Source organism: Arabidopsis lyrata, assembly GCF_000004255.2.
Source record: "Arabidopsis lyrata subsp. lyrata unplaced genomic scaffold ARALYscaffold_8, whole genome shotgun sequence".
Lineage (NCBI taxonomy): Eukaryota > Viridiplantae > Streptophyta > Magnoliopsida > Brassicales > Brassicaceae > Arabidopsis > Arabidopsis lyrata.
In genome coordinates, this window is record NW_003302548.1 from 1,182,047 (window position 1) to 1,192,219 (window position 10,173).

Sequence of the window (10,173 nt, forward strand, 5' to 3'; positions counted from 1 at the left end):
GCAAAGCTTGGAGTGGACTGAACCTTTGTTCGTACTGGAGGGCGAACCCCTCCACGGAGGCCTTCAAGTTTTCCACTAGAAACAAAGCGCATGAACTAGCCCTATTCTATTGACTTAAAAGGTGAGCCCAATCAGTGCAGTCTCGATCTTTGGGGACAGGTGCACGAACGACAACTCCAAACGTCACACATCCACCGCCTACTTACCGTTTAGGTGGCACCAGCGAGATCCAGCTAAGGACAAGGATTGTTCATGGAACTACTATCGAGATTCTTCGGACCATCTTTCCTAGTATCATCTCGATGTTCATTGCTATACAATCATTTGCTCTCTTATACTCAATGGACGAGGTAGTAGTAGATCCAGCCATTACTATCAAAGCTATTGGACATCAATGGTATCAGACTTATGAGTATTCTGACTATAACAGTTCCGATGAGAAGTCACTCACTTTTGACAGTTATATGATTCTAGAAGAAGATCTAGAATTGGGTCAATCACGTTTATTAGAAGTGGACAATAGAGTGGTTGTACCAGCCAAAACTCATCTACGTATTATTGTAACATCTGCTGATGTACCTCATAGTTGGGCTGTACCTTCCTCAGGTGTCAAATGTGATGTTGTACCTGGTCGTTTAAATCAAATCTCTATTTTGGTACAACGAGAAGGAGTTTACTATGGCCAGTGCAGTGAGATTTGTGGAAATAATCATGCCTTTACGCGTGCGCCCGGAAACATAGGCCGACTGTTGAGCCACTCTGGCTCAGCCGCACCACCCGGGGTGCAAGCCACCCGAGAAGCAAGCTATTACAGCGAGCGGCTGGAGCTGTAGGGAGCCGAGGAGCAAGGCAGTAGATAAGATAGAAGAAAGGGCCAGGCACCCGGTGGAGCAGAGGGGACAGTTAGGATAACGAACTTGAAATGCGAAGCCCGAGCGGCTGGCGAGCGAGTGGTTAGTAGCCAATAGCGCCCTAGTTGATGGCATTCCTCTCTGCGGCTGGCACTCGAGGAACCACAGGGCACTCCATACAGAGCAAGCAAGTCTTAGGGATGAGACGCCCGCGCAAGGACCTCAATTCTCATTAGGAGGTCGAACCAAGGACCTATGGAAGTCGGGGCTACCCCGTCCCCATGGGCAATAGTGTCTTGAGGGAGGAGTTTAAAGGGCTTATATTAGCATGGACTTATTGATCTTTCTAGGTCATGCGAAGGGGGCCAGTCCAAGATCGTATTGTTCCTCTACAAAGATAATAGACGCTCTCAACGGCTAGGCGCCACTCTCTTTCTGAGTTATTCCAACTTCTTCATGATTTCGATTTCGTGCCGCGGTGAACAAACAAAAAAAGAGGGCCGTCTCAGCGGAAGGAGAAGGACCTGCAACGGCAGAGACTACTGACTCTCTTCTTGTTCTTAGCCGTCTATTACGAGTCCGGGAAGCCTGAAATCATAAATATGAGGGATCCAGAAGGGTGGGCAGGGCTTCCGCAAGGTTTTTTTATCCCCTCTTCCCGGGATGAGAAAGGAGTCCTATCAAGTAAAGGCCATAACCAGCCTCTTTTTTTATGTACACCTTTCTTTGTTTCAGGCTCTTCAAGACCTTCCTCCTGCTAATCCGGCCATTACCAAACCTGTCTTTCCCACCCTTCTCAATTCTTGCGATTCCTAGCCAGCCCCCTTAGCTTATTTTGCTTTATAAAACCACTTTCCCCTTTTTTCAGCTTGCTGCTCGCTTTCTCGCTTCTGAGAGGTACTGACGTGACTCGACTGAAAGGAGAGGCGAAAGGAGCTATGTGATTGAAATTCGAGTTTATAGGGGTGAATGAGTGCATTTTTACCAAAAATATAAAACTAATTTAAATAAATCAAATAAATTATTATTTTGAAAGTCAACCAATTTACATACATCATATTGTATGTGATGTAGATGATGAAGGTATTTTCGTCTTTACTAAATATTTTCAAAGACAATTCAAAATTATGATAATCCATCCTTTGACATAATTTTTTTATTTTCTTTGGTATGGAGTGTAATTTCTCAGACACCTCTAAATCATCTAGAGACTCTGCTCTTTGTAGCTAAAGTCTCCCATATCATAAACCCTAAATCTAAGTCGCCAAAACTGGTGATCGATTCTTCTCCAGCAATTTGATTCACCTTCTAGTTCGTAACGAGAATCATTGTTGCTTCCTTCACATTTGGTGGTTTACTGAGAAGGGTTTATAACTCAGAGAAGCTGTTGATATTAGCACAGAGGGAAGTTTTCAGAGGAAAACGGGAAAAATGTTAGTGAAATCGTCGTTTGTGTCAGTGATTGCTCTCTCTATTCGTTGGCTTTGATGATTGAATGATTTTACCTGGACTGTGTTTCACTGATTTGGTCTGAGGTAACTGAAATCGTTAATGCACACAACCTGTTCGACTTGTGCTTAATATACATGGGGGAAAATAAGACTTGTGCTTTCTTATAATCTTTTGAAGAGCAACCCGTCCAAAGAGCTACATTTCTAGAACCAAGGGCTGGGAAGACTTCCCACAAGGCTTTGAGCAACATTTGGTTTATGTAACTTAAAGTGTTGTGTCTTTGAAAGTTTATGCATTGATGTCTTTGTGCATGTCTTTATGTTTTTGTTTATTGATGTCTTTATGTTCAAGTGTTTTTGTGTATTGATGTCTTTATGTTCATGTTTATGTCTTTGTTTAACTCTTTCTTTATGTCTTTATGTATGTGAATCTCCTCCTCTAAACATGTTTATGTTCATGTTTATGACTTTTGTTTCCCAAGGTACAAAGCAAATGCTGTTTCTTCTTGCTTTTTCCTTTGTTTGGAAACGAAGTAACATATCCGTTTCACGTATTCATGTAGGGAGGATGGGATAATGATGACTCAGTCAGGGAGGCTGCAGTGAGTGGAAGGCATCTTCAACACGCTGAGAAAACAGGACAAGAAGAGGACAAGTCATTGGCAAGTTGAAGCTAATGGAGACCACATATTTCTACTTTGCTTGTACACCACATTAGTTTTGTGTCAATAATTCGACACTCGCTTTGGGATTTCTATATATTTCACTCTTGTTCTCACAAACTAATGCAACAATCGTTTACAATTCAACTCTTCTTCTTTATACCCCAAGTGATTTACCAAAGACTTTTGTTCTTCATACTACAAAACAATCTTTTCTACTTTTCTAAATTCTTGTTCTTTTTACCACAAAACAATCTTTTCTAAACTCTTGTTCTTTATCAAAATCTCGTCGATATGATGGTCCACTAGAAATCGACTTCGTGATCGAGCTATGCATCAACAATTGAATAAGGATTTGGTCGAACATATATGGACAAAATATTTCAGAAATTAAGTTTAAAACATTTGTGCTTTATGTTATTTATGTTATAAAAATTGTATCTCATGTTTTAATTTTTTTAATTTGCAACAATTATTAAATTTTCTATAATTATAAATTTTTTTTTATATTAATATTTATTTTTCTAAGAACCACATGTTAAGAGCTTACCATTAATCACACAAAAATCTTAACTCAAAAATACTATCTCTTAACAATCACTTTTACAAATAAATTACTTCAATATTGCTAAGATTAATTTCTAAGAGACCACCTATAATCATGCTCTTACACATCGAATCCAATTCAATATCGTCACTTCAATTTTACGATGAGACAATGTTTACTTCAAAGACAATAAGATTTCAAGTGAAAAGACGAAGACAAGTTTAATATAAAAACCTTTTTTTATTGATGACGATGAAACTCCAAACTTTATGAGATTGAAATTCGAGTTTATAGGGGTGAATGATTGCATTTTTACCAAAAATATAAAACCAATTTAAAGAAATCAAATAAATTATTATTTTGAAAGTCAACCAATTTACATACATCATATTGTATGTGATGTAGATGATGAAGGTATTTTCGTCTTTACTAAATATTTTCAAAGACAATTCAAAATTATGATAATCCTGTTGTGAAACTTATTGTTCTCTCTCATTCCATTCCATGAATAATGATACATATATGTAGGCATATAAACCTAGGGTTTTAGGGTACATAATGAATAACCCTGATGGGCTTATTGGACCCGGTTATAAGTCCAATATGATGTATTATAACACTCCCCCTTGGACGGAGTAACCGGACCTGATGGTCAATCGGGATCTCGATAATACGCTGGGGAATGTTGCCTCATTAAAACCTTACCAGGAAAACCCAGTGGGAAAAACCATGGTGAAGGAAAAAGAGTACAACACGCATTACTCCCCCTGATTAGAGCATCACCGTAGATCTCTAAGTCTACGCATTCCTATTTGTTGGATGAGCTTCCGGAGTGTTGAAGCGGGCAATGATTTGGTAAAAAGGTCGGCGGAGTTATCGCATGATCGGACCTGTTGAACGCTGATCGTACCATCCTTCTGCCAATCCGAGGTTGAGAAGAATTTCGGTAGGATGTGCTTCGTCCGATCTCCTTTGATATAACCTTCCTTGAGTTGAGCAATGCAAGCCGCGTTGTCTTCAAACATAACCGTGGGCTCCTTATCTTCTTTCATACCACAATCTGATCGGATGTGCTGAGTCATGGATCGTAGCCAAACACATTCTCTGCTGGCTTCGTGAATGGCCAAAAGTTCTGCATGGTTTGATGAAGTGGTAGTGATTGTCTGCTTTATCGATCTCCAAGAGATAGCTGTTCCTCCATGCGTGAACACATAACCAGTTTGAGACTTGGCATTGTGCGGATCTGATTGATATCCTGCATCAGCAAAACCAACTAGTCCATCCTTGTTGTGGTTAGTGTAAAACAGTCCTAAGTCTTTAGTACCTTGAAGGTATCTTAGGAGGTGTTTGATACCATTCCAGTGCCTCTGAGTTGGACATGAGCTGAAGCGAGCTAGGAGGTTCACGGCAAAACAAATGTCTGGTCTAGTGTGACTAGCCAAGTACATTAACGCTCCTACAGCACTGAGGTATGGCTTTTCTGGACCGAGAATTTCTTCATCGTCCTTCTTGGGACCAAATGGATCACTGTCCAATCCTAGGCTCCGGACAACCATTGGGCTGTTCAATGGGTGGGCCTGGTCCATATTGAATCGCTTGAGTACTTTTTCAATGTAAGCCGCTTGATGCACAAGGATTCCTCCTTTAACGTACTCAAGTTGTAAACCCAAACAGAATTTAGTTTTACCTAGGTCTTTCATTTCGAATTCTGCTTTCAAGCAGTCGATTGTTTGGGAGATTTCACCAGATGTTCCGAGGATGTTTAGATCATCCACGTAAACTGCTATGATTACAAATCCTTTGTTTGAGTATTTCTTGATGAAAATGCATGGACTGATGGGATCGTTTTTGTAGCCTTCTCTGATGAGATATTCGCTTAACCGGTTATACCACATACGTCCACTTTGTTTCAGTCCATACAAGGATTTGTTCAGCCTGATGCAGTATTGATCTCGAGATGCATGCTTATCTTTAAGCTCTATGCCATCTGGTAATCTCATGTATATTTCATTGTCGAGGGGCCCATAGAGATATGCGGTGACAACATCCATTAACCGCAAATCTAGATTTTCTCTTATGGCCAGACTTATGAGGAATCGAAAAGTAGTTGCATCCACCACCGGAGAATAAGTCTCCTCATAATCGATTCCGGGTCTCTGTGAGAATCCTTGTGCTACAAGCCGTGCTTTATAACGAACGACTTCACCGAGTTCGTTTCTTTTACGCACAAAGACCCATTTATGGCCCACTGGTTTGACATTGAATGGTGTCCGGATGATCGGACCAAACACATTCCTGAGTTTGAGACTCTTTAACTCCACGTTTATGGCTTCTTTCCATTTTAGCCAGTCTGTTCTATGAGTGCACTCTGTGATAGACGTGGGTTCTAGATCCTCTTGCGTGTTCGCAATATCAAGTGCTACTTTGTATGCAAAGAGTGCATTTAAGTCGACTTCTTTTCTGTTCCATTGGGTTCCAGACATGTTGTAATTGATAGAGATCTCATCGTTATCGATCTCGTCAGAACCTAGAGATTCGGCGTCCCGAACCTCTTCTGGTGGTTCATTAGAGTGAGTCTCAGCGCGCGCTATGTCTGTTATATTGGGAATCCCGGTTTCAACTATTGCACCTTTCTTTGATTTCCGTGGATTCTTGTCTTTGGAACCTAGAGGTCTGCCACGTTTATTTCGTGATGCAGACTCTGTAGCAACTTGAACTTGTCCCGTTGGAACAGTGATTCGTACTGGTGCATTACAAGCTGGTATGTACGATTTGGTTACTTTGTTCGGGTCAGCAAAGGAATCTGGCAATTGATTAGCTAGCTTTTGATAGTGTATAATCTTTTGGATCTCCGAATCACATTCTAGAGTCCGAGGATCTTGCCAATTTAAGGATGTTTGATTCCATGATAGCTCTTTGACCAGCTTATGTTTCTCTCCACCCAATGTTGGATATACCGATTCATCAAATTGGCAATCCGCATATCTGGCCTTAACTAGGTCTCCAGTGGTCGGCTCGAGATATTTGATGATGGTGGGAGAATCAAAACCAACATATATTCCCATCCTCCTTTGAGGTCCCATTTTGGTTCTATGTGGTGGAGCAATGGGTACATAGACTGAGCACCCAAATGTTTTGAGATGGGAGATGTCTGGCTCATGACCCTGTAATAATTGGGATGGGGAATATCTATGCTCACTAGATGGTCGGATGCGTATTAATTCAGCAGCATGTAATACTGCATGTCCCCAAGCTGAGACCGGGAGCTTCGACCTCATGAGTAATGGTCGAGCAATCCATTGGATTCGTTTAATGAATGATTCAGCAAGTCCATTCTGAGTATGGACATGTGCCACAGGATGTTCAACGGTCACCCCCATGGCCATACAGTAATCATTAAACGCTTGGGAAGTGAATTCACCAGCATTATCAAGACGTATAGTCTTTAGTGGGAAGTCTGGAAAGTGGGCTCGTAATCTGATGATTTGAGCCAAAAACCTAGCAAAAGCTTGGTTCCGAGAAGACAATAGGCATACATACAACCAACGGGTCGAAGCATCTATTAGTACCATGAAGTACCGGAATGTCCCAGAAGGTGGGTGAATGGGACCACAGATATCTCCTTGGATTCTTTCCAGAAAATGCAATGTCTCTTTGGACACTTTTACTGGTGAAGGCCGAGTGATCAACTTCCCTTGGGAGCAAGCTGTGCACATGAGGTGCTGAGGGAAGACTCGGTTTTCTCGAAGGGTGTGTCCTTGAGAACTTTGGATTAATTTACGCATCATGGTTGTACCGGGATGACCAAGCCGGTCGTGCCAAATAGTGTAGTCTTGGAACCGGGCTTTGAGAGCATTATTAGCCTCAATCATACTGACCTTGGCATAGTAAAGGCCAGTAGATAAAGCGGGTATAGTCTCGAGGACTTGTTTATGGCCAAGTGTGATCTTAGTGATCAGTAGGGATTCTTTATTCCCTTCACCCTGGGTTTCTATGTGGAAACCATTAAGTCTGATATCTTTAAAACTTAAAAGGTTTCTTTTTGAGTTGGGTGAGTATAATGCATCTGGAATGTCCAGATGTGTGCCGTTTGATAACAACACATGTTCAGATGATAGAATCAATCGAGGAGATCTGAGATCTCGTAGTCCATGGGATCGGTCGGCTCGATGGTGGTGTCGTTAGCATCAACTTGCAGGGCCATGTTAGCTTCAGCAGGTGCTTTCCCATGTTTCTGATAAAAATCGCAATGAAACTTGGGAATACGACAGTTCTTTGTCCAGTGATTGAACATTCCGCAACTGGTGCAGGCAGACTGATTGGTTGGGTGGGCAGGGCGGTTTGGTTTAGAGATACCACGGCCCTTACCGGAACCATAACCGAGGTTATGTCGGTTGCCACGTCCATTTCCGCGTCCACGCTTTCCACGTCCATTCCCATGTCCACGGCCACGATTCTTTGCGGGAATATGGTACTGGAGCCGATCCCGGGGGCCTCTGGGCACTGTTCCTCATTAACAGCTCGTTGTTTTTCTCAGCCAAGAGCAAACAAGATAACAAATCTTCGTACAATGTATGTTTCATTGCACGATATTGCTGCTGAAGCACAATGTTTTGGGTATGGAAGGTGGATAATGTTTTCTCGAGGAGATCATTATCAGACACCTCTTCACCACATAGTTTCATGATTGAAACTATCCGAAAGAGTTCGGAGTTGTAGTCATCCACAGATTTGTAATCTTGGAACCGGAGTTCCTTCCAGTCAAACTTGGCTTGTGGCAAGAGCACCGTTTTCTGGTGATCATACCGTTTTTTCAGGGCCACCCAAAGTTCGAGTGGGTTCTCAAGAGTGAGATATTGTTGTTTGAGGCTCGCGGCCAAATGATGGCGGATATGAAATATCGCCTGGGACCGGTCTTTATCAGAGGCTTTGTTATCCGCTTGGATACACGCACCCAGTCCCTTTGAGTTGAGGAAAATCCTGGTGTCCAGGGCCCATTCGAGATAGTTTTCACCGGAGACCTTGAGGGCCTCGAACATGAAATTGATTTCATTAGGGGTTTGTTAAAATAATAGTTGGAAAACTTTCTATTTTAGGCAAGTTTCTATTTGAGCAAACTTTATATTTGAGGAATGTTTCTAAATTGGGGAACTTTCTAAATGAGGAAAATTTCTATTTTGAGGAAACTTTCTATTTTAGGCAAGTTTCTATTTGAGGAAACTTTATATTTGAGGAAAGTTTCTAATTTGGGAAACTTTCTAAATGAGGAAAGTTTTCTTTTCGGGTCATTTGTTATTTGAGGAAAGTTTCTATTTTAGGAAACCTTCTAAATGAGGAAAGTTTCTATTTGAGGGAAACTTTCTAAATGAGGAAAGTTTCTATTTGAGGAAAACTTTCTAAATGAGGAAAGTTTCTATTCCGGGTCATTTGCTATTTGAGGAAAGTTTCTATTTTAGGAAACCTTCTAAATGAGGAAAGTTTCTATTTGAGGGAAACTTTCTAAATGAGGAAAGTTTCTATTTGAGGAAACCTTCTAAATGAGGAAAGTTTCTAATTTGGGAAACTTTCTAAATGAGGAAAGTTTTCATTCCGGGTCATTTGCTATTTGAGGAAAGTTTCTATTTTAGGAAACCTTCTAAATGAGGAAAGTTTCTATTTGAGGAAACCTCCTAAATGATGAAAGTTACTAATTTGGGAAACTTTCTAAATGAGGAAAGTTTTCTTTCCGGGTCATTTGTTATTTGAGGAAGGTTTCTATTTTAGGAAACTTTCTCGGGAATCGTAAATTTTAAAGGATACGGAACATAAGTTCGGTTTAATGGTTTAAAGTTGGACCGGAATATTAGATTCCGGTTTGGGCCGAATTGATTTCCGGTTTAGAATAACCAGTTTGAACCGGTTTACCCAGATTGAGATCCGGTTATTATTTTCGGGACCGGTTTGATAATCGGTTTAACCGATGAACCGAATTGATATTCGGGTTTAGGGGTTAACTAAGAATGATTTCCGGTTTAGGGGATACACAAATTAGGGTTTTCGTTTCTTTTTGAGGAAAACGATTTGAATTTTGCGGTTTTCAAACGCAAAATCGTTAGGGTTTCGGATTTGATTTGATTTAGGTTTTAAGGTTTCAGCCATGGCTAAGTAATCATAAGTTTATGATTATCAGCAGCTAATTTGAGTGTTAGGTTTAAGCAATACAAGGTTTTTTTTTTTTTTTTTGATCTTTAAGCTTTTAAGGTTTTGTTTTTACCTTTCACCAATTGGGGTTGAACGGATTGAACCGGGAACTTAATACCTCGGTAACTCACGCTGTCGATGAACAGTACCGATGAACAGTATCGGCGTGAACAGTATCGGCGAACAGTGTCGATGAACAGTATCGATGAACAGTGTCGATGAACAGTGTCGGCGTGAACAGTGTTTTGCGATTTTTAGGGTTAGGGTTGTTAAGAGCAAAATCGTGCTGATAACGTGTTGTAAAACTTATTGTTCTCTCTCATTCCATTCCATGAATAATGATACATATATGTAGGCATATAAACCTAGGGTTTTAGGGTACATAATGAATAACCCTGATGGGCTTATTGGGCCCGGTTATAAGTCCAATATGATGTATTATAACAAATCCATCCTTTGACATAATTTTTTTATTTTCTTTG

At 40.8% G+C, this 10,173-nt stretch overlaps 1 long non-coding RNA gene across 1 annotated transcript; it reads left to right on the forward strand.

Moving 5' to 3' along the window:
- Positions 1–2,447: 2,447 nt before the first annotated feature.
- Positions 2,448–3,126, forward strand: LOC110225285. Its single transcript, XR_002329669.1, has 2 exons — positions 2,448–2,784; positions 2,866–3,126. It is a non-coding gene; the product is annotated as an uncharacterized LOC110225285 (long non-coding RNA).
- The last annotated feature ends 7,047 nt before the right edge of the window (positions 3,127–10,173 follow it).